This window comes from Anomaloglossus baeobatrachus, chromosome 6 (assembly GCF_048569485.1).
Source record: "Anomaloglossus baeobatrachus isolate aAnoBae1 chromosome 6, aAnoBae1.hap1, whole genome shotgun sequence".
Classification (NCBI taxonomy): Eukaryota; Metazoa; Chordata; class Amphibia; order Anura; family Aromobatidae; genus Anomaloglossus; species Anomaloglossus baeobatrachus.
Window position 1 is genome coordinate 101,115,687 of NC_134358.1, and position 25,490 is coordinate 101,141,176.

The 25,490-nt window shown below is 43.6% G+C and overlaps 1 protein-coding gene across 3 annotated transcripts in view; it reads left to right on the forward strand.

The window, feature by feature from the left end:
• Window positions 1-25,490, forward strand: part of PAG1 (phosphoprotein membrane anchor with glycosphingolipid microdomains 1) — a 312,413-nt gene that overhangs the window by 265,312 nt on the left and 21,611 nt on the right. The window contains exon 1 of one of the 3 annotated variants that reach the window (XM_075353144.1): window positions 22,156-22,201. The exons of the other annotated variants lie outside the window; for them this stretch is intronic. The gene's annotated coding sequence lies outside the window, so the exon portion shown is untranslated. Of the gene's footprint in view, window positions 1-22,155; window positions 22,202-25,490 lie in introns of those variants that run through there. 3 annotated transcript variants of the gene reach the window in all.

Consider the following 25,490-nt stretch of genomic DNA (forward strand, 5'->3'; position numbering starts at 1 on the left):
ACCTCCACCGAACACCACCCCTCACGTAGCGCCAGCATTCCCTTCAGAGCGACGTGACTCCCGGGTCCGGGAAGAGCACGAGCCACCCACCGACTAGCCCGGATCCGAGCGGCTCGGCAGCCGGCCGAACCCCGGGGCGGTACAATTGCATGGATCGCAGCATTCAAGGGGTTAAACTGCAGGGAGCGGAGAAGGGGACCGCTCCAAGCCGTGAGAGCCAGGTCCTGGCTGTAACATCAGCCGGAGACCTGGTGACTATTGCAGGGATACAGGGCCTGAACCCATGCAATCGCCATGACTGAAAAAAAAAAAAAAACAACAAATGTGAAAGAAAATGCACAAATGCAACAAAAAAATGCATGTTTTATCACCTGTTTTTTTTTGTTTTTTTTTGCCAAAACATGCTAAAAATCTGCACATAAAAAAAGCAACGTGTGCACAGAGCCTTAGGTTTGTGAGCAAATATACCCAAATACAACACTTAGATGAAAGGCCACAGAAAGTGTAATGAGACGTTTCTGTAAATAAAAATAAAAAATACGCCAAGTAGTTAATAAAACATGTCTGCGGTGTGAGCTGAGCCCTCCACAGATCTGCCGTACTCTACATAAGTGGTGTATTGTGTGTGCTGCGCAGTAGCGCGGGGGTCACCTTTCCTGGAAAGCAATGGTGAACTTGCTTGGCATTTTCCTGCCTCGTCCCATTTCCATACTGATGCTTTGCTTCTCTTTTCATTATGAATAAGATTATGGAATTATTTGTGATGAATGGATTATAAATGAGTCCATTCAGAAATTGTGCTCCGGCTAGGAAACACGCACCACTGCTTTCCTTTGATTACCACTAATGAGCTAATTAGCGACTGATTTAATTCAGGGCTGGATTTGCAATATTTGGTGAAGCCTTTGTGCAATATGTGGAAACAGACCTTTCCAAAGAGCAATATGTATTTATGGAAATTATCCCGAAGTTATTCTCATTGTGTCTAGACTGTATAATGTTACAAATGAGTTGATGCTAAGAGCCAATCGCTCGTTGCAAGGTGGGTCTGTGATTGGGCACAAAGCAACGATAAAGTGCGTTACGATGCAGCATTGATGCTTATGTTGGATAAAGAAATGTGCTGTGGTGCAATCTTTTGCAACTAATCAGATTAAAGGGATTGTCGAGTACTTATGTTTTGATGACGAATCCTTAGTATAGGACTTGGATGGGCGAATAGTAACTATTCGTGTTTGGATAATGCTTAGAGTCCTATTCCAGTAATCGTCACGGCAAGAAAAATGCTCCATTTCCCCATTGACTTGCGTTAGGTTTGTTATTCGTGACAAAAACCGGAATAGAATTTTGGGATTGGTTACGAATAATCCGAACACGAATAGTTACTATTCACCCATGACTATAGGGGTCATTAATATCAGATCGGTGAGTGTGACATCCGGCAACCCCGCAGATCAGCTGTGATCAGATGTGTTTGCAGAACAGCACAGCACCGTCACCTATATAGTGGTCACAGCAGGGTACTGCAGATCCACTAGTATTTGTAGACAAGGGGCAGATATACAGCACCTGACCATAGCCACTATACAGTGACGGATCTGTGCTGTTCTGCAATCAGCCAAAAACAGCTGATTATACCCCCACCAATCTGATATTGATTGACTTTCGGGAGGATAGACCAGATCCGTATAAGGCTGGTTTCAGACTTCCGTGTTTTAGGTACGTGTGACATCTGGTTTTAACTCGGATGTCACACGTACCCATGTTACCCTATTGTGTACTCTCACACGGCCGTGTTTTTACACGGACCGTGTGGCCCTACTATTTCACATGAAGACGTGCCCGTTTTTTTCTCCAGCAGCACGGGTGTCACACGGACCGCACACTGATGTGATCCGTGTGACATCAGTGTGACACGTACCGGAGAAAACACGGGTTTTTAAATAAAAAGATTTTCTATACTTACTATACCTGTCTCCAGCGATGCTATCTCTAGCTCTGCTGCCTCCCGCTCCTGACCCCCGCTCATTATTTTCATTGATTATTCACTGCAGTGAGCAGCTGGGAGCAGGGGCATTGCGGTGACAGCGCTGGAGACAGCACCGCCGAGGACAGCATCGCTGGGGACATTGCTAGTGGCAGGTGAGTATCCTGCCAGCAGTGTGTGTGCAGGGACGTCCAGGAGGTCATCGGATTTCCCAATTAACTCTGATGACCTCCTGATGACACCTTTGTTCATGAGAATTCATTGGGCACCCTGATGAGTCCCTGGATGTCACTGCACAAACTGCTGTATACTCACCTGTCCCCGGTGATGCCCACAGTGATGTCCCCAGCAATGCTGTCCTCGGCTGTGCTGTACCAAGCCTGTCCCCGCGATGCTCCGGCTTCCAGATCCTCAGGCAGTGAATAATCAATGAAAATAATGAGCGGGGATCAGGAGCGGAAGGCAGCAGAGCCGGAGACAGCATCGCTGGATACAGGTAAATATAGAACATCTTTTCATTAGAGAGACACGTGTTTTACCCGGTACGTGTCACACGTATACAAACACGGATGTCACACACCACGTATGACCATAACATACGTGTGACTGGTACCTGATTAAACACGGACGTCTGAAACCAGCCTAAATATAATGGACAACCCTTTTAAAACTGATTTTTGTTTTCCCTGGCTAGAGAAAAAATAGCAGTAACATTGTTAGCAGCTATGGACAGTACTTAAAGGCTATGTACACAGACTTAATTTTTTTTTTTTATTTTGGTGGTGCAGAGTTTCTGTAAGTTTTTTTTTGGGGTTTTTTGTCTAGTAGATTGCTTTTGCAAAAAATGTTAGACATCCTTCTAACCATGTGCTCTTGATTCTGATGGCTCTCAGCTTTCTTATTCTATTATTATATATATATATATATATATATATATATATATATATATATATATATATATATATATATATATATATATACGTGTGTGTGTATATATATTTATATTATATATCTTATTATATTATACACTATGCTCCATTGCTTAGAAAAGAGACTGCAAAGACCTGTGAAGGAAGAGGGGAGACTGCGCTTTCTGGGTGCAGTTATTCAGACAATTTGGAGTGCTTGGATTGTATGCAGCCACCTTGTGGAGATAGTAACAGTCTTGTAATAATCACAAAACCCAAACCAACCGGAGGCTGCTGGACCGGCCTGCTGATTGGGAGTCCTCCAGTAGGCTCCGAACAGATGAAAGTTGCCGGGAATTGTCAGTACGCACCAACAGGTTTAGTGCTGATCAATTATTCTAGTAGAAATGATATCTTTCTTTTTAAAAGTTTATATAAAAAAAAATGTAAAACATTTTTGAATTTTTTTTATTTCAATTTTTTTAAAACAAACGCGTTACCACGCGTTTTGGCATCGGTTACCTGATGAAGGCAAGCGATGCCAAAGCGCATTGTATAGCACTTTATGGAATATTTTAATAATATAATTTAAAAAAATGTTTAAAAATTTTTTTTATAAAAACTTTTTAAAAAGAAATTAACCATTTCCAGTGGAATAATTGACCGGCACCAACTGTCCAGCCATTGTTGGCACGTACTGGCCATTCCCTGCAAGAGAAGAGACTATTATACACATCTGTAACTTATGAACAGGAAGAAAAGCATGTACAGTCTGGGGGAGGGCAGAGAAAACTGGAGAAAAATACGTGACGAGGAAATAAGTGCAGGATAGAAGCTGTGCTGATATAGAAGCTCATGAATCATGAAGACTGTAACAGTGTATATACAAAGACTTGATATACATCCTGGTGGGTATCCCAGCATTCAGATATTGTGGGTAGGTGTTAAGTTGCAATTTTGCTGTCATAAACCAGTTACAACCTCTTCAGTAACATAATCAGGAATGACATCAAATTGATTTTTAGAGAAGTTGCTAAACTTTGCATTGCAAATATGAACAAGATTGAGCAGCCAAAGTGGCATGATTCTGTGGTGGCATGTCGTCTACTCTTTTATATAAGTATAATCATAAGAAGAAAAGGGCTGGTCTGGACTGTTGTGATAAACGGTGACCAACTATGTATATTAGATGTGTTTAAAAAATAATCCAAAATGGTGGGAAATAAAAGCATTCTAGCGTAGTAAAACCTGTAAAAATGTGCATGTCCAACCGGCGCTGTACTGACCCATTACTGATTGTGTATAATGAAAAAACAAAAAGGAGACCATTGTGCTCTGTAGTGCTAAGATAAGTGTTGCAATGAATATGGGAATATAGACTTGCATTTCTGCTATGAAAAACATGTAAAAATTGAGATATTTTGCACACAAAAATGGCCAGTTTTATGTGAGCCCAATAGCCAGTGGCAAGGCGACCTCATTTTTGTTAGGTTTCTATCAAACTCATTCCTCTCTTTAATTTAAAAAACCCCACAATTTATGGGTGGACAGGAACCTGCAAATGGAGAATTAAAATTACCTAAGGCTGAGCGCAGGAGTGCTCAATCAGAAGGCATCACCCTGTAATCTAAAAAAAAGGCTGATGGCACATCCTACCCTTTCAATATGAACAGGTGCAAACTGAACATGAAACATAGTAACAAAAAGGAGACAGTTGCACTCTATAGTGCTAAGAATGGTGTAACAATAATATTAGCATAGAAAAGAAGTCGCCTTGACGCTGGCTGTTGGGCTCACACAAAACTGGCCATTGTATGCTAAGGATCTCAATTTTACATGTTTTTCATAGCAGTAATGCCTGTCTATATTTCCATATTCATTGTTGCACATATCTTAGCACTACAGAGTGCAACTGTCTCTTTTTTCTTACTAGGTTTCATGTTCAGTTTGCACCTGTTCACATTAGAAAGATAGGACATTCCATCAGTCTTTTTGTTGTGTATGATAAAAGGGTTTGTCTTGGAAGAGTTTTTTGTATATATTGGATTTTGAAAAATGCTAAAATCGTTTGTGATTTTTGAAGGTTAAAAAATTTGTAAGTGTAACGTTCCACCTCTGTGTCCTCCTTGTGTCTCGTGTCTCCTTTCGTCAGAAGCCGCTCAATACTATGGACCTGTGATAAATACTCATGGTTGGAGGACCCTTTGAAAGGGGCTTGATTTTACTGCACAATCAAATGCTCCAGAAAATCCTCATGTCTTTTATGTAGATTCTTCAGCTTCACAATCTGCATAGAATTCTGCCATCTTTTCTGTTGACCGGTTGACACTGAGCCTCGTTCTTCTGGTCGAGGTCATAAATGTCTTCGGTGAGAATCCACTTTGTGATCCTGCCTGTAAGATGATGCCCAGAGCTGATCTGTGAGATGTCATCCATCCGTATTATGTATGCAGCCTGTGTGGAGGGGCTTTACAGGGTTTAAGGCTCATCAGTGGCACTTAGTGTGGGAATTAGAGCATAGCCCCGGCGTTATCACAATCCTAGAAGTATTGCCTCACTGAACATTGCTTCTGAGAATTTAATAAGTGCAATCAACTGGAAATCTCTTCCTTCTCTCCTACCGCGCTGACACATAAATAAATCTTGCAATCCACATTTCTGTTTCGTATTTCTTAACTCCCGTTTACAGAAGTAGTTTTCATTCAATGTCACAATATTGTGTTCGGCCAAGATAATTTCATCACATTGCAGCGGAGGGCGAGCCGAGCGAGCTAATGCCTGATTTACATACTGTGGCGGGTTATGTCATGGCTAGATTTATGTGATGACTTACGGCTTTTACATAAAAAATCATTAGTTACCAGACAGAATTGTGTAGCCCAATATGTACTATCTTCTCAAAGAAAGCGGGTCGGGGACTGTTATTTATTGTGCTTACACCAACCTATTGTGCAGCATTTTACAAGCCTCATCATCTCTCTCCCCATTAGGGTAACTTGAACAAAGGACCAGCACTCCAAATCTTCTGGAATTTTTTAGAATTTATTTCACATAAATGTACAAGCGTAAATAATTACTCGTTTCGGCTGATAGTGAGCCTTTATCACATCCATTTTATGTGGAATAAATTCTAAAAAATTCCAGAAGATTTGGAGTGCCGGTCCTTTGTTCATGTTATATTGTGGATGCCTTCCCCGGACACGTGCGCCTTGGATTGTGTGCCGCCTGGAACACTTGTTTCTCCCCACTAGGGGTCAGAATTAAGATGAGCGAGTATTGAAATACTCGCGATACTCAGAACGAATACTGTCTAATACTCACGTATTGATTCCAAATAGCGTGTGCAAGGCAAGTCAATGGGAAAAAACTCGCAAAGTAATGAGTAACCTGAATGCCGTACTGTTCGTGCGACTAGTGCGGAATTCGGGTTACTCGTTACATTGCGAGTTTTTCCCCCATTGACTTGCATTGCATGCGCTATTCGAAATGAATATGCAAGTGTTAGACAGTACTCGTTACGAGTATCGCGTATCCGAGTATTTCGATACTCGCTCCTCATTAGTAAGAATCTTAATTTCTCTATCAGTTTGTCTTTGGCGTGCATGAGGATACTGAGGTAGGAGAAGGCACCCCAGCCCACCTGTATACTTGGCTATCGGCATGCGTAGAGCAATGAAGGAAGCAGTGTGCCTCCACGTAAGTAATTCAAAAACAAGGTAATAGAAAAACTTCCAGCTCTCTAAAATGTCTTCAAACTTTAATCCATGTATTAAAAGGCCGATCCAGAAAATATGTATAAAAGTAACGCGTTTCGGATGCACGTAGGCAACTTTTGTCAAAACCTTTTGATAAAGGTTGCCTGCATGCATCTGAAACACGTTGCTTTTATAAATATTTTTAGATCTGCCTTTTACTACATGGATTAAAGTTTTCATTTACTTTAGGTCACTCCTCAAACTCATTGGAAGTGTCGGAACACCACTAAATGACTTTATACACAGAGAAAATGTGGTATAGATCCTTTTAAATAAAAATAATCTTTATTATGAATACATTAAAATACAGCAAGTTAGTCCTCAAGGGGTTAACTGGACTGCTGGATTAGGTCAGTAGCAATAACAGTTGTTGTGGACAGTTGGCAACATGACATACATACAAAAGATCATCATTTTTAGTTATGACAAAGATGTAATACAGTGGTTTACATGTAAGCACACACAGAAATTTCCTGCAAAAAACTATTTGAAGGTAATGTACCCTGCTTCACATATTAACAGTATGATCACATTATCTATATGTCAAGTCCATAGCATAGTTTTAATACGGACAAGGCCGTGATTAATTAGCCAGGAATAGTACCGGCTAACACACCCACAGCCCACAGTTTTTCACAGTTTTTTGCAGGAAATTTCAGTGTGTGCTTACATGTAAACCACTGTATTACATCTTTGTCATAACTAAAAATGATGATCTTTTGTATGTATGTCATGTTGCCAACTGTCCACAACAACTGTTATTGCTACTGACCTAATCCAGCAGTCCAGTTAACCCCTTGAGGACTAACTTGCTGTATTTTAATGTATTCATAATAAAGATTATTTTTATTTAAAAGGATCTATACCACATTTTCTCTGTGTATAAAATGGATTAAAGTTTGAAAACATTTTAGAGAGCTGGAAGTTTTTTTCCTTGTTTTCGAGGATACTGGAGTACCAAGGAAAAACCCACAAGATCAAAGGGAGGTTGTACTTTATTGGATTTGAACTCAGGACCCCCCCCCCCATCAAGGAGTTACAATACTGTTACAGTATATACTAGGTCAGCCATAGTTTAGTATGTTAGTGTTATGTATTTGTTTTACAAGGCAATTCTTCTCCAAAGTTCTCAACAATCTGCAGAAAGAGTGTCACGCTAGGTATGGGGAAATACCGAGCAAATGGCGAAGAGGGAGGGGAAGGTAGAGGGGAAACCCTGTGTCTAGGGGAGGGAGAGATGGTGACCCCTAATAAAATGTTTCGCACCTATACGCCGAGCAAAATATCTGGCCCTGGCTGACCCTGAACTGAGCCCTAGTGATTGGGCAGGATGAGCACTAGTCAAACCCACTATGCCCTAAAGAACACACAGGGAAAACAAACACGGGAAGGCAAACACACAACTTATGTCCAAAATGACTTAGGGAGAGTTAAGGCCCCTTTACACACTGAAACTTTCTAGCGATCCCACCAGCGATCCCAACCTTGCCGGGATCGCTACAAAGTCTCTGGTGAGTCGCTGGTGAGCTGTCAAACAGGCAAACCTGGCCAACGATGCAACAGCGATCCGGACCTGCAGAACGACCTAGCTAGTCATTGGGGACGTTGTAAAGCAGCTTTTTGAAAGGGAAGTCGCTGTAAAGTCCCCTTTACACACTGAGACTTTGTAGCGATCATGCTGCACAGCGGGAAACAAAAGACCAAAGAATGGTCCTGAGAGATGTGTAGTGATCAGCAACTTCACAGCAGGGGCCAGGTCGCTGATGTGTTTCACACACTGCAATGTCGCTGGGGAGGTCGCTAGAACGTCACAAAACCGGTGACGTTACAGCGATGTCGTTTGCAATGTTGCAGTGTGTAAAGCCACCTTAACAACAACATACAATGTTTCTCAAGATGATTACAAGATAGCTGCTTACAATCCAGACCATATAGAAACTTATCACCAGCCGTGTACCAAGGGGAAATGCAGGTATGTAAAGACCGTGAGGGATAATGATAGCAGCTGAAATTAAAAGATCCCCTCAAGGTCCTAATGGGGAAATGGTAAACCCTAACAGAGAAGACACTCAAAACTTCATTCACACCACAGAGGAAAGGTTGGAATATCATGGATCTGTTTGTGCAGCTAAACACAGCGACCTTCTGCACCACAGGGTTGTCTGTCAACCATGGCAAAGAGTCATTAAGGACTATGCATACTGCATTTGATCTGTATATTTGATGTATAACCCAGGAAAAGCTTCCAGCATATACAGCAAACATATCCATAGTGCTTCATTCACTCATGCATGTACCATACTGATATATATCAGTTTACCTTTTCTTCCTACTGTATAGGAAAGCACAGCAGCTAGTGGTCACCATATAATGCATGGTCTATAAATATATTTTTTTGCATTTACAACAGTGTCTATTATGATTTTCTTTTTAAACATGTATGTCTTGGTCTTCTTGTGATTGGCCACTCATGCATTAAAGAGCTAGCGATCACGCTCACCAATCACCCCGACTAAGCATTTGTGAAACGCGTTAGTGTTCAGTGGCTGAGGCGGTTAGTTCTTTGCTACTACTACTTTGTAGGGAATTATTTATTGGCACTTGAATCCAAATCAGTCTATGTACTACAGTGGGTACAGAAAGTATTCAGAACTCTAAATTTTTAACTCTATTTCATTGCAGCAATTTGGTAAATTCAAAAAAAGTTAATCTTTTTTCTCATTAATGTACACTCAGACCCCATCGTGACAGAAAAAATAAACCAGAAATGTAGAAAGGTTTGCAAATTTATTAAACAAGAAAAACTGAAGTATCACATGGTCATAAGTATTCAGACCCTTTGATCAGACACTCATATTAAAGTCACATGTTGTCCATTTCCTTGTGATCCTCCTTGAGACGGTTCTACTTCTTTATTGGAGTCCAGCTGTGTTTAATTAAACTGATAAGACTTGATTTGGAAAGGCACACACTTGTCTATATAGGACCTCACAGCTCACAGTGCATGTCAGACCAAATGAGAATCATGAGGTCAAAGGAACTGCCCAAGATGCTCAGAGACAGAATTGTGGCAAGGCACAGATTTGGACAAGGTTACAAAAGAATTTTCTTCAGTACTGAAGGTTCCTAAGAGCACAGTGGCCTCCATAATCCTTAAATGGAAGAAGTTTGGGACCACCAGAACTCTTCCTAGACCTGGCCATCCAGCCAAACTGAGCAATCGTGGAAGAAGAGCCTTGCTGAGAGAGGTAAAGAAGAACCCATCACTGTGCCTGAGCTCCAAAAATGCAGTAGGAAGATGGGAGAAACTTCCACAAGGTCAACTATCACTGCAGCCCTCCACCAGTTGGGCCTTTATGGCAGAGTGGCCCTACTGAAGCCTCTCCTCCGTGCAAGACATATGAAAGCCCTCATAGACTTTGCAAAAAAACACATAAAGGACTTCCAGGCTATGAGGAGTAAGATTCTCTGGTCTAATGAGACGAAGATAGAACTTTTTGGTGATTCTATAGGGGCCTTTACACGGAGTGACATTGCCATCGATGGCACCTGCCCCCGTCGTCTGTGCGTCACAGGCGATTTGCTGCCCGTGGCGCACAATATCGTTTGGAGAAGTCACACACACTTACCTGCCTAGCGACGTTGCTATTGCCGGCGAACTGCCTCCTTTCTAAGGGGGCGGTTCGTGCGGCGTCACTAAGCAGGCGCTTAATAGAAACGGAGGGGCGGAGATGAGCGTCCGTAACATCCCGCCCAACTCCTTAATTCCTCATTGCCGGCGGCCGCAGGTAAGCTGTAGTTCGTCGTTCCTGAGGTGTCACACGTAGTGATGTGTGCTACCTCGGGAACGACGAACAACCTGCGTCCTCAACAATCAACGATTTTTTGAAAACGAACGACGTGTCAACGATGGACGATTTGGTGAGTATTTTCCATCGTTAACACTCGCTCGTTGGGGTCACGTGCAACGACGTCGCGAACGATGCCGGATGTGCGTCACGGAATCCGTGACCCCGGCGATATATCGTTAGATACGTCGCTGCGTGTAACGGGGCTTTAAGCGGTACATGTGGAGAAAACCAGGCACTGCTCATCACCTGTCCAATATAATCCCAATAGTGAAACATGGTGGTTGCAGCATCATGCTATGGGGGAGTTTTTCAGCTGCAGAGACAGAACGACTGGTTGCAATTGAAGGAAAGATAAATGTGGCTTTGTTTAGCGATATCCTGGAAGAAAATCTCTTCCAGAATCCTCTGGACCTCAGACTTGGTCGAAGGTTCACCTTCCAACAACACAATGACCCTAAGCACACAGTTAAAATAACAAAGGATTGGTTTCAGAACAACTCTGTGACCATTCTTGACTGGCCCAGCTACAGCCCTGACCTAAACCCAATTGAGCATCTCTGGAGAGATCTGAAAATGGCTGTCCACCAATGTTCACCATCCAGCTTGACAGAATTGGAGAGGATCTGGAAGGAAGAATGGCAGAAGATCCCCAAATCCAGGTATGAAAAATTTGTTGCATCATTCCCAAGAAGACTCATGGCTGTACTAGCTCAAAAGGCTGCTTCTACTCAATACTGAGCAAAGGGTCTGACTACTTATGCCCATGTGATATTTCAGTTTTTCTTGTTTAATAAATTTGCAAAAATTTCTACATTTCTGGGTTTTTTTCTGTCAAGACTGGGTGCAAAGTGTACATTAATGAGAAAAATGAACTTTTTTGAATTTACCCAATGGCTGCAATGAAACAAAGTGAAAACTTAAAAGGGGTCTGAATACTTTCCGTACCCACTGTATGTTTACTTGATATTGCACAAACATATTAATTATATGCATACCCCTTTTGAGCATATTTCCATTTTTTATATCTAGGTGTTTCAAACGTTTCTCACCCATCATTATCTTCCTGTGTCTGTTGTGTTGGGTATTTCTATATACATTTTTTTAGCTTTACTCAATGAAAGTTAATTTTTACCCTTTTTGAAAATACTTCCTTCCCTGCACACTTTTTTTAGTTTTGTTAGTTCCCATTTACACAGTTACACAATAGCTATGTATAGTGGCTTACATCAGCGCTGTACATGAGGAATTCTTCCTAATGCTTGCCTCCCATGGAAGATTCAGACCCCAGTATTAGTCATTCTCTTGCCTTATTTCATATGGATTTGAAGTCTGTCTGGTGTCCAGATATATACCGTAGTAAAAGAAAGGCGTGCACACTAGATTAGGGCTGAGGTACTAGTGATTGGGGAGACCCTGCTCATATGTATATAGACATTACACTGCACACTCAAATAGCAAAAATAATGAATTTATTGAGAATCAAAAAAGCCAAGCAAAGGAATTGAACTCATAGAGGCAGATATGTAATTTCTGACGTTTCGGCCTAAGGCCTTATTCACAGAGTTTGCTGCCCAGAATGGTTCACCTGTTCCAGAGAAGGTAGCTGTGGCTATAGTTTTGAATGAATGAATGGCCATTAAATGCCAGTGGCATGAAATCTGAGCCCATGTGTATGTCTGTGCTCCCGTGCCTTGGCTGCTTCACATACAGCCAAGGCACGGGAGCGCTGGAATACACATGGGCTCAGATTTCATGCCACTGGCATTTATCGTCCATTCATTCATTCAAAAACTATAGCCACAGCTACCTTCTCTGGAATAGGTGAACCATTCTGGGCAGCAAACTCTGTGAATAAGGCCTTTGGCCGAAACGTCAGAAATTACATATCTGCCTCTGAGTTCAGTTCCTTTGCTTGGCTTTTTTGATGTCCAGATATGACGTTGCCTAATCAAATTAAGATGCATCTAGTTTAGTTGCACACATGCTAACGCAGTGACCTGTGCAGATCGGTACTTGAGTAGCATCTAGTGGTGACCATACATATTAGAGAAGTCGGTTGAAAAGGTCAATTTTGAGCATTACAAAAAAAAACAAACTGTTTTCAGTGAAAAAAACTATTTGGTTCCAGCTGTTGGTAATCAACATTTGGTTAAAACATTGGTGGGTCATGCTTGATTTATTTGGCTGAAAAAATCCAACACTGCCAGTGTGACCTGTGATGTTTTGGGTTTTTCCCGCCAACAAACAATTTTTACCCAATATGTATGGTACATTTGGAGGTTGACGTTTGGGTCACCTACACTCCGTTATGATTCGTGGGTAGGTTGGGTTACAGATTGGAAGTTTTAGTATCTCCACATCCTCACTGGGAATTGGAGTAAATAATCCATTTCGATATCTAACAGAGAAATGCCGGAGGTCTTCGGTATTGTCTTTTGATAATCACCGGATTGTAATAACTTCGGGTAATGTGGAGAAATGACTGCTTAAAAGACCAGAACCAACGCAAACAAATCAGAGGTACAAATCATCGCTAACCAAAACTGATGATCCCGCCATGCATTAACCTCCATTTCTGCACAGATGTCATTTAGGGTCTGAATAAAATGTATTACTGTCAGGGCGAGGCGGGCGCGCGTGATTTATCTGGTCCAGTGAGCAGAGCTTACCGAATTGAAATGACAAGACAAGCTAATTAGCGACCATAATTTAATTAATGCCTTTCCTTCCCTTCTTAAGCTTCACAATTACATTTTCTGTTGCATTCATTTAAGGAAGATATGGCTGATTTTCTCCTTAGATATGATTTATCTGCACATTAGATGCCTACAGGTTTTTTTTCGGATTTGCAGCCTTAATATTCTTTCATTACTATGGAGAATCATGCCGCGATTGTTCATGGATTCACACGCTGCTGCTTTTGTTCTGAGAATCTAAATAATATTTGTGAACACATGTCTGTGGAGATCCATCTATTATATGGTATAAATTATAAACTGTGACAAAGGCGAATACCATACAGTAGGTAGTATTAAGGAGAAAAAAAAAGGAATTAAGTTTGTGTAGGTTTTGTGCACAATTTTAGTGTTCAATTACATTTAATATTAAAATTACAATGTCTTCATTTGTATCTGCAGCTCCTATGTGTCTCCATGGTAACAAATTACACACGCACACTGTGAGGTCTGATTCTGTATTTGGGGGTCTGACCACCTGCTGTGTAGGGTACTGCCCAGAAGCGATGCTCAGGGTGAAGCTCAAGGAGGCGAAACATCTGCGTGCGCCCCTTTGGCTAGGTTCACATTTCCGTTGTTTTGCATCAGTCACATGCGTTGCTTGACGCTTGTGCCTAATGCGTTGTACAACGGGTGACAAGAATTGGAATTCATTGTCAGGAGAAAGCGGATTCCGTTGTAAAGCGAGAAAGAGAGCGATCAGCTGATCGTTCACAATAGCCGGCCGCCGGCTTTTGAGAGCAATCAGAAACTCGGCCGGCTATTGTGAACGATTAGCTGATCGCTCTCATTAGCCGGCCGCCGGGTGATCAGCTGATCGCTCTCATTAGCCGGCCGCCGGGTGATCAGCTGATCGCTCTCATTAGCCGGCCGCCGGGTGATCAGCTGATCGCTCTCAGCTGGCCGCCGGGGGATCAGCTGATCGCTCTCATTAGCCGGCCGCCGGGTGATCAGCTCATCGCTTTCATTAGCCGGCCGCCGGGTGATCAGCTGATCGCTTTCATTAGCCGGCCGCCGGGTGATCAGCTGATCGCTTACAGCGGACGTTCTTTTTTTATGGAGTCGTTCATTTTTCCCTTCTTTTCCATCTGTCCCAGACAGACATCACAACTTCTTACAGCCACAACTCGTCTGCAGAGATTACAACAAAAACGCACGTGAATACCCACATCTCCTGCACCGTCCCGATCTATTCCCAACCTGCAAAAAACGCCACACCTTATTGATACCTCAGCCGCTGCTGCCATATGTGTCCGTATTACTGCATCTGCTGCTTGGCACAGTAACAGGGCTCCTCTTACTGCCCCATATACGACTGGTCACCACTATGCCCCTTACATAGTAATAATGCCTCCACCGTGCCCCTTACATAGTAATAATGCCTCCACCGTGCCCCTTACATAGTAATAATGCCTCCACCGTTCCCCTTATAAAGTAATCATGCCTCCTTTGTGTCCTCTAGATGGTAAAATTGCCCCATAGAAAATATTAATGCCCTGTGCCAATGCCCTAGAAAACGGTCAACATTTTCCCCTAGAAAGTGATAATTCCCCATGTGCACCTTTGACATCACAATACTCCTAGTGCACCTATAACAATAATGGTTCCTAAGTGTCCACTTAATATTTCATGTCCCCTGACTCCCCATTGTACAGCTCCCCTATACACAGCAAGATGAACACACAGCTCCCCTATCCTTTCTATCAGCATACCCCCGTTCACATGCGGTTGCGTGCGGTACAGTCAGGATCCAGCAATTTGCAGTATTTGGACGCAGCTCAAAAACGCTACAAGTAGCGTTTTGGAAACAAGGTAAAAAAAACGCAAACCAACGGATCCAGTATATGATGCATGCAAACGCATCTTGCAGCGATTCCATTGAAAATACATTGAAATGACAACGCATTTGTTCAGGATCCGGTCACATGCGTTTGCCGTTTTTTGACGTCCGTCAAAAAAACGCTGATGTGAAAGCAGCCTAATCTCTGTAATACCACCCTCACCACTGATTGGCTGCTTCCTGTGTACACTGTACATTGTCAGCAAGATGCAAATCAGGGGTGTGGGCGGAGTTATACACAGCTCAGAAGTCTTAGTTCTGCTGCCTCTACAACAGACAAAACAGGGATTCTATTGAAACTACACCAAGCAGACCAGTGAGTGATACATCGCTGGAATCGGGGTCTCTGCCACTAAATAATGCAGCCATCAAATGTCATAGCAAAAACCTGGTGACAGATTCCTTTTAAGGCTATTTTGTTATTTTGTTTTAGAAAAGTGGTTTAACAAAATAGCACCTGTCATGTCATTTGGACACTGGCTGCTCATTCCATCTTGTCACCCTGATATTTTATATTGTGTATTACAGTCCACAAGAGATTTTGTCATTACCAGGGCGGCACGGTGGCTCAGTGGTTAGCACTGCAGTCTTGCAGATCTGGGGTCCTGGGTTCAAATCCCACCAAGGACAACATCTGTAAGGAGTTTGTATGTTCTCCCCGTGTTTGCGTGGGTTTCCTCCGGGATAACCGGTTTCCTCCCACACTCCAAAAACATACTGAAAGGGAATTTAATTGTGAGCCCCAATGGGGACAGTGTTGCCAATGTATGTTAAGCGCTGTGGAATTAATAGCGCTATATAAATGAATAAATATTATTATGATATTATTACCCCCCTTTGTGTCCTCTAGATCAGTCACAGTACGGAGTGCCAGTTTTAATCTACGAACATCATGGGGATATCGTACGTGCCCTTGTATTTTTGTGAATCCCCTGGAATATGGAGGAAGAAACCTGTTTTTTCATTGGGTATAAAGATTTTTTGAGATTGCATTAGTTTCAATTCATTAGATTGTATAATTACCGTGGCTGTGTGACTGTACAAGGAGAAGACTGCTTGGAAGGAATTCCTCCGAGACGGTAGATTAGTTTTTACTGTCCTGGTCCGCTGAGGCAGAGGGGTCTGTTTTTGTTGCTAAACATGTGAATGTAGGACAGAGCTTCTGTAGATAACCCGTACATGACTTAACTATTTAAAGGCTGATTAGCAATGAAATGCAGAAATAGCCGCAACACTATGTAATATATGCACAACACATACATAATCATGGACAATATGGTACCGTATGTGCAACCTGTGCACTTGCATCGGGACCATTAGTACTTAAGAAGACAGATTGAACATAAGGGACCACTCTAATCCTCCCATCCGTGAATGGTAGATTGGTCCCGAAGTTACTCCAGAATGGAGAAGGCGCTCCCTGACAAGCATCCGAGCCACATATAATTAGTAGTAGGTAAGAGCCTATATACTGCCTTGTACAGGGGCCTCCTGCCATCTGTGTCCGTCTTGGATGTCAATTACCACCATTAATATTATTCTTGTTCATTTATAATCCAAAAGGATTAGGTTTCGCATTGGTAACAGGACTTGTTCCTTACAGTCTGGAAGCATGTATGTAATGTATACTGAGAGGAGGCGTATACAAAGGAAACAAGACTTTGAAAGGCAGACTAAGGCCTTATTCAGACATACTTTTTTCACATATTTGTTCTGTTAATGTTTTTCACTAATAGAACTTATACCTATTAGAATCTAAGGAGCTGTTCACATATCTGTGTGGTTTTGCAGACCAATTATTGAATGTTCTCAGTGAGAGGAACAAAATTATAATCTTGTGATACCTTTTAATGGCTAACTAAAATAAAATAAAGTGATGTTACTGTGTCGCCCTGGGCAAGCCAGGGGACACAGGTCACACACCACCACACCCTACATCCCAGGTAGGCACATCTAAGCTGAACCAGAAATCCTTGTTGCCTTCCTCCAGAGGCTGATGATTCACACCAGGGGGTGGGCCAGGCGGTTGGCTCCGCCCACCGAGGAGATCACAGCTCTGGAGGCGGGAAGAATCAGGCAGTCAGCTCAGGGAAGAGCTTGAGAGTGCAGTCCAGTGGGGGACATGAAAGAGTAAAGAGCAGAGATTAGCCCCGGGCAGGGCTAGAGTAAACAACTAAGTGGAAGTGAAGGAAAGAGAAGTAGTAAAGGAGGAAAGCAAGAGTGGTGACAGAGAGAGAAAAGCCTGAAGTAGTCCAGCTGAGTGCAGGGCAGGTCAGCAAGGTCAGCAACGGCGGTGACTGTCTGGAGGGTGACCGTTTGGAAGTTCCTGGAAGGACCCCGTAGGCTGTGTGCCCGGTGGTCTGGAGCAGTGTTCCGAAGGACAGTCAGCACCAGGGCAGGGGCCTCTCGGACCCCGGCAAGGCTTGGAGTCGCCGTAAATTGCCGAATCCGTCAGTGAAGGGGACGTAGCTCCCCCAACAACCAAGACCCGAGTGAAGGCAACAGCCCAACCTGTACAACAGAGACACCGCCACCGCCAGGGCACCAGTTTCTGAGGGCCAGCGCCTGCGGGCAAAGAGTAGAGCTCCTCCGGCCCAGCTTGAAGCCGGGGAGCGGGTTACCGGTGGGGACCCATCGCAACCAACAAGTACACAAAGGTGCAAGGAAGAGGGACATCCCCGTCACCTACTGGGAGAGCAATTGCAGCCGTCCGTGGGACCGTCTTACCAGCCGTTTGGTTTACCGTAAAAACTGTGTCAACGTCTCAGGCTGAGTGAGTACCACAGTGCCGCAAGGCACAGCGCTGCCCCCGCGTCCCTGCGCCCACCAGGCCCTGCACCTCCCAACCCGTCACCGGGCCCCGGGATCACCAACCCCTACCCACGGAGGGGCAACACAACACCTGGCTGCTCCGCATCACCATCCCCGGGACCCCCGTATTGAGCAGCGGTGGTGAAATCACCACAACCGTGGGTGGCGTCACGGACTATAAACAATCCCCACACCCAACCAACCCCTTTCACTCACGGGCGAGGAGTGCCGCTCGAGAAACCCCCGGGATCCGGCCTACAGCTCGAGCCACCACTGAGCAGCGGCCGCCGGACCCGAGCAGAAGGGGTGAGCGTAGTGTGCTGACACCCTCCTCCCCGCCCGCGACATTACAAAGCAAGCTTTTGAGACATCTCAGGTCCCTTCATCAGGCTGGTATGCCAAAATATCTGAAGAAACACAAATATATATACAAATAGGGCAGAGGGATGGCATAATAAGACATTTAAATAAACAAACACTGAGCTTAGAAAGTGAATCCTTAATTAGCTCTGATTAGTGGTGTGAGAGTTTTATTGTCCCAATATCCATGTAGGATCAGAGGTCTGGTGAGTCTCTGGAGCAGTCTCCTCAGATTTTGTAATGGGCCATAAATGCTCCTGACAGGGTGAGTCCTGTGTCCACAGAGTTAAACATTGTGATGAGTTTGTATTTCCAGACCCTGCGATGGCTCTGTGATCTGAAGTTGCATTTTAATATGACAATTTTGATATGGTTTTTGTTGTGTCCTGAAGGACAGAAATGTTTGGTCACAGGTAAATGGATTTTTTTTGTCTGTAATTGTGTGGCGGTGAGATCTCATCCTTGCTCTCAGTCTCTGTCCTGTTTCTCCAACATAGAGGCCCCCAATAGGACATATAGTGCAGACATATTTGCAGACCAAAAATATCAAAGACAGGTCACATCAAAATTACCCACACAACTCTTTGGGTCCGTGACAAGTCCATAACAGCACACATTGCCACCGGTGTCCTTTTTAACACTGTATTGGAAAGGAAAAGTTTTTCTTTTTTTATACTAGGAAATTACCTACTACAATAAGATCCAAATCACTGATATCAATTGGTCCTTGTTTTTACCTAAAGAAAAATGATTGTCTGAATAAGGCCTTAAAAAGATTTAGCCTGTATTAAAAGAATGAGTGTTACATGTTTATTTAGATAACTGAGGAAGAGCATTCCAGAGCACAGGTGCAGCACAAGAGAAAATTAAAGGGGTTTTCCCACAAAGAAAGTTAATTTTAATAATCAATATATCTTGGAATAATAATAATAATTTCCACATCTGGATGTATTTAAAAAAAAATGTTCCTGTGCTGAGATAATCTTATATATTTGCCCCTTCTCTGTACTATGTAATAGAAGTCTCTGTGCAGGAACATGGTCTGATCATACTCTTGATTAAGATCTATTGATTAAAATTAACTTTACATTTAACCTTGTTCGTAGGAAAACCCCTTTAAGTTACAGTTTAAAATACTGTAGATTCAGTGTGCACTAAATAATAAAAGCTTTCCCACCTTTCTGGTGGGCAGATTTGCTGTACAGCTATTGTAAGGGTATGTGCCCATGATCAGGACTCACTGCGTCTTGGATGCAGCGAGTCCTGAGCTGTGGGGCCGCGAGTCTCCTCCGCAGGAGAATGCATGGGACCACAACTGCTTGTACTCACGATCAGGGTTCAGTGCGCTGCGGTCTCTCGCTTGTGTTCTCCCTATGGAGGACGTGTGTGAATCCGAAGGAAACAATTGACATGCTGCGGTCTGGAAAGACGCACCGCAGGTCAGTGTTTGCTGCGGAAAAAAAAAGCATAGTGGGCACTGGATTTCAAGAAATCCATACACTATGCTTGTACTGTACAACGCTGCGTTTTGGACGCAGGTGAAGCTTGCTGCATCCAAAACACAGCAAACACTAATAATGGGCACGCACCCTTAATTTCCAAAAATCTGTGTCACTGTGTACTGATTTTTCAGCCAAAAACACCCACTGTGAAGGGATTTAAATGGAATCTGTCACCAGGTTTTTACCACCTAATCTGACAGCAGCATAATGTAGGTGCAGAGATCCTGATTCCAGGGATGTCACTTACTGGGCTGCTTACTGTAGTTTTGATAAAATCATTATTTAATCAGCAGTAGATTATCATTACAGGACTACTTGGTGTGTTTCTAGGTAGTCCAGCATATTCATGAGCTCTGTATAACGGCTAGATCTGCAGCAGAGAAAACATTGATTTTATCAAAATGACCGCAAACAGCTCAGTAAAGGCCCCGTCACACTAAGCAACATCGCTAGCAACATCGCTGCTAACGAACAACTTTTGTGACGTTGCTAGCGATGTTGCTGTGTGTGACATCCAGCAACAACCTGGCCCCTGCTGTGAGGTCGTTGGTTGTTGCTGAATGTCCTGGGCCATTTTTTAGTTGTTGCTCTCCCGCTGTGAAGCACAGATCGCTGTGTGTGACAGCGACAGAGCGACAACTAAATGTGCAGGCAGCAGGAGCCGGCTTCTGCGGAGGCTGGTAACCAATGTAAATATCGGGTAACCAAGAAGCCCTGTCCTTGGTTACCCGATATTTACCTTTGTTACCAGCCTCCGCCGCTCTCAGTCAGTGCCGGCTCCTGCTCTGTGCACATGTAGCTGCAGGACACATCGGGTTAATTAACCCGATGTGTGCTGTAGCTAGGAGAGCAGGGAGCCAGCGCTAAGCAGTGTGCGCTGCTCCCTGCTCTGTGCACATGTAGCTGCAGGACACATCAGGTAATTAACCCAATATGTGCTGTAACTAGGAGAGCAGGGAGCCAGCGCTAAGCAGTGTGCGCTGCTCCCTGCTCTGTGCACATGTGGCTGCAGCACACATCGAGTAATTAACTCGATGTGTGCTGTAACTAGGAGAGCAGGGAGCCAGCGCTCAGTGTGCGCTGCTCCTTGCTCTCTGCACGTGTAGCTCCGTGCACTGGTAACCAAGGTAAATATCGGGTTGGTTACCCGATATTTACCTTAGTTACCAAGCGCAGCATCTTCCACGCGGCGCTGGGGGCTGGTCATTGGTTGCTGGTGAGCTCACCAGCAACTCGTGTAGCGACGCTCCAGCGATCCCTGCCAGGTCAGGTTGCTGGTGGGATCGCTGGAGCGTCGCAGTGTGACATCTCACCAGCAACCTCCTAGCAACTTACCAGCGATCCCTATCGTTGTTGGGATCGCTGGTAAGTTGCTTAGTGTGACTGGACCTTAAGTGACATATCACTGGAATCGGGGTCTCTGTCTCTACATTATGCTGCCCTCAGATGGGGAAGCAAAAACCTGGTGACAGATTCCCTTTAAAATTGACCATCTAGCTTTTCCTTTTGCAACTAAAAAAGAAAATTTGCAAAAACAAAAATGACAGTCGACAGAATAACAGTAGTAACAGCGTATCAAACCAATAATGTGCAGTCATCAGAGGGATCTGTGATAAAACCACTTGTACGGACTATGGAATTTTATTCTGATCTATGTCCTTACTGGTCACTAATTGCAGTATTTATTAGTTCGGTTACTCCTTCCCGCCTAGGCAATTTTTGGCGCTTTTGACTTCCAACACCAAGAACTTTTTTTTCTTATTTTTTGTTAACGTAAATGGTGAAAAAAAACCAAACCAACTTGAGTCTTGTTCTCATAGTTTTCATTGTGCGTTAGAAATGACCTGGCATACGTTTGCACTATATAGTAATAATCACGGCCTGCAATGAAGGATAGCCACAGGCTGATCCTCACATGAGCACCACCAGGGAAGGCATGGCAGCCTTCAGTAGGTCCCGGACTCCAAGACAGCTACCGTAATTGGCAACATGCAACTTCTAGGAGTGGTGTGTGGGTAAAGATCACTTGGAACAGCCCCCCCCTTTACTCCCCGGGCTACCTGCTGCTATTAGAGACTGGTGTTGGAGCGTAACACAGCTGGCATTTGTCAGGTACGATGCAGGCTCAGCTCCTGAGCCCACTTCATACATGGGGATCCAACATTGGCTGTGACACTGTCCCCTATCAGGAAGGAGTTAATGGGGTCTTGGAGTCTGTAATACTGATGACCTCATCTTATCATAGGCTATCTGTTTAATATTTATGGACCTCCTAAAATTGGTCATGCACATTAGATAACTGACAGCTGTATGCTTCTTTGGCCAAACAATTTCACTGTTGCCCCAAGAACTGATTGTGTACATGTTCTCTATAGATGAAGAGTAAAGGCCCAGTCACACACAACGACTTACCAGCGATCCCGAAAACGATGCGACCTGATAGAGATTGCAGGTAAGTCGCTGGGAGCTCGCAGGTGAGATTTCACACAGTGAGACCTTACCAGCGATGCAGGAACAATACAGGTTGCAGTAGCGACCTGTATAACCATCTCAGCAGTCACTGTGACCCTGTCACACAGTGTCAAACATAGCAGGACATCGCCTTTGAAGAAAATGGCCTGAACCATTCTGCAACGACTAGAGATCTCACAGCAGGGGCCTGATCGCTGGTAGGTGTCACACATAACAAGATCGCGAACGGGATCGCTACTGCGTCACAGAAACCGTGACTCAGCTGCGATCTCGCTAGCGATTTCGTTATGTGTGACGGACACTTCTACTCTAAAGGTACCAACAGAGACCTCTCACCGGGACGAATAAAGGATCAATTCTCAAAATGTCCAATCCATTCAGAACCGCACATACTCATACAGTGGTAGACTGATTCCTCTGAAAGACAAGGTCAACTGACTTTACTCTAAAGCTGGGTTTACACACTGCAACATCTCAAACGACATCGCTGTAACGTCACCGGTTTTGTGACGCAATAGCGATGTTGTTTGCGATGTTGCAGTGTGTGAAACCTATCAGCGACCTGGCCCCTGCTGTGAAGTTGCTGGAAGTTGCTGATCACTAAAAGTCGTTCAGGACCATTCCTAGGTCCTTTGTTTCCCGCTGTGCAGCATGAAGTTTCAGTGTGTGAATCCTTTTCAGCGACTTTGTTAGCAACTTCCCTTTCAAAAGGCTGCTTATCAACGTCCCCAACAACCAGCTAGGTCGCTCTGCAGGTCCGGATCGCTGGTAAGTTGTTGGCCAGGTTTGCCGGGTTGAACGCTCACCAGAGACTTAGCAGAGATTTATGGAGATCGCTATTGCGTCACCAAACCGGTGACGTTACAGCGATGTCCTTTGCGATGTTGCAGCGTGTAAACCCAGCTTAAGGATCCAATACTTAAAGAGGACCACCCACCAGGATTTTCCTATAAAAAGTAAAGCCAGTGCTACACTTGCGCTATCATGATGATTCTAATCTAAAGATACCTTTAGTTGTCAGATTGGATGTATAGTTCCTGAAATACAGACAAGTAAAGTTTGTGAAGTACATTGTTATTTGATATGTGCAATAAAGTATCTGATAGGTGGGCTGATATTGCTGCTTATTTCCGCCCCTGCCTGCCCCAATGGGGAAGTTGGCAAAGAGCGTGGTCGGCCAAAAGGTTTGACCCGGAACTCTCTGGTGTATGATTAGTTTAATGTGCATTGTGGCCTTTAGCCTTCCCAGCATCACATCACTTATCTTTTCGTTGAGAGTTTGATCCTGTGTATTTTTGCTAGACAAAATATGGTTTTCCTTCCAGTTGCAGCAGAGTTGGGTGGGCTTTCTAGGAATCTCACGCCCACTGTATTTGTGTTGGATTTTCCACACTACATTATTTGACCTGCCGTGTGTTTGACATCTGCAACCTGTCCATTTCTCTTCTGGGAGCGCTGAGTTTTATGTGCAGATTTTTCCCATAGACTTGGATTAGGTGTGGAAAATACGCAGGTAAAAAAAAAACCAACCACGTAATGTAAAACATGACTATATTAAAGCCAAACACCAGTAAGTATCAAAACAAAACAGCTTTATTCAAAACATAACAGACCAAAAAGAGACAAAAATAACAGACTAAAATGCAATAAATCCACAATGTAAAAAAAAAAAAAAAAAAAAAAAAACCCTGAAAATTGCTATAAAAAACATAAGTAAAAACTCAACAAATACCGTGTAATTGTGGGAACGGAGCCTTACGTGAGCGTTTCCAGGGAGGCCAGGGCCCTTCTAATCAGGAGTCAGTCACCAGATAGGACAGGCTGCAGCGCCTCAATAATACAATGTGTTACTGCTGAATGTGCTGCTGTCTAATAACCCCGAGCATCACTTTTACACTTCAGCTCTGCGCTCTTGGAATGAAATATTGATTTTCCTGCCGCCCTAAGGTATAAATTACCTGAATCTCCTGTGAATGTTGATGACTTGTGATTGTGGCAGAGGCTGAGGCGGTAACACTACACCGAATGTTGTCACCAGCCGGACACCCACTTGGGCCTATTCACATTATTCAGCCTCGTGCCTCTAGTAATTTATTTCTCCTCGAGTTTTCTGCGCTCACATTTATTCATGGCAAATTCTCTTATAATTAATAATGGATTATACTAATTAGAAAATAGATTTTTATTTTTTTGTAACTGATTGAATCTCAATGTGTATCTGTCATATTAATAACACCATGTGCACAATGCTGAATCTAGCGACCACTTGACTCTGCTCATAGCCGTAACAATATATTAAGTCAAAATAGACTGGGGTGCAGAGCGGTGTGTTCTGTCAGGGCCTGCAGTTTGGTGGGTATTCCCATTATGGGATTAACTGGGTGAGCCCGATTGGCCACATCTGGCTCTCAATACATGGTTTTGATTTCCTCCTTGCTTAATACTGAGTGACAAAGTGTATTAATGAGCTTTCAGACATTACAGCGTCAATATGGTAGTAAAGTTGATACCGGTGGAATTACTATATACACTATCCAAATTGTCTCTCCAGGAAAGGAGACAAACTCTAGCACAGCGCCACCTATTGGAAGTAGCGATCTTAAAAGTCAAATGTGGATTTTTAACAATCCTTTGCATATGACCTAGGGTATATAAGCCAGATTAGAATCCCAATTTGCAGACACAGTGTTTTGGGGTGCTTGCCCCTCGTCAGTGCAAAGTATGGGGTGTCTGATCTGGCTCATGAGAAACTTTGTGGGGACCACGGGGGAACACTATTCTCCTTAAGGAGACTTTGCAAGCCAGTCTGGCTGCCAGTAAAGTAAGGGAACTTATAGCTGCCATGCCCCTCTGGGGAATATTCAAATTGTCTCTCCAGGAAAGGAGACAAACTCTAGCGCAGCGCCACCTATTGGAAGTAGCGATCCTAAAAGTCAAATGTGGATTTTTAACAATCCTTTGCATATGACCTAGGATATATAAGCCAGATCAGAATCCCAATTTGCAGACACGGTGTTTCGGGGTGCTTGCCCCTCGTCAGTGCAAAGTATGGGGTGTCTGATCTGGCTCATATATACACTATCATAACTAATATGTTCCGGTTATCAGTACCTAATTCTACATGGTTCTGTGCTCATTATTATTACTATGTAATATTGTTGTTTCACTAATATTTAGTTCTGATGTACAATGCTGGATGGATTTGTGGTATTACCATCCCTTTTATAACAGTATGAAGGGTTTCTGGTTGTGACCGAACTATAAAAGTG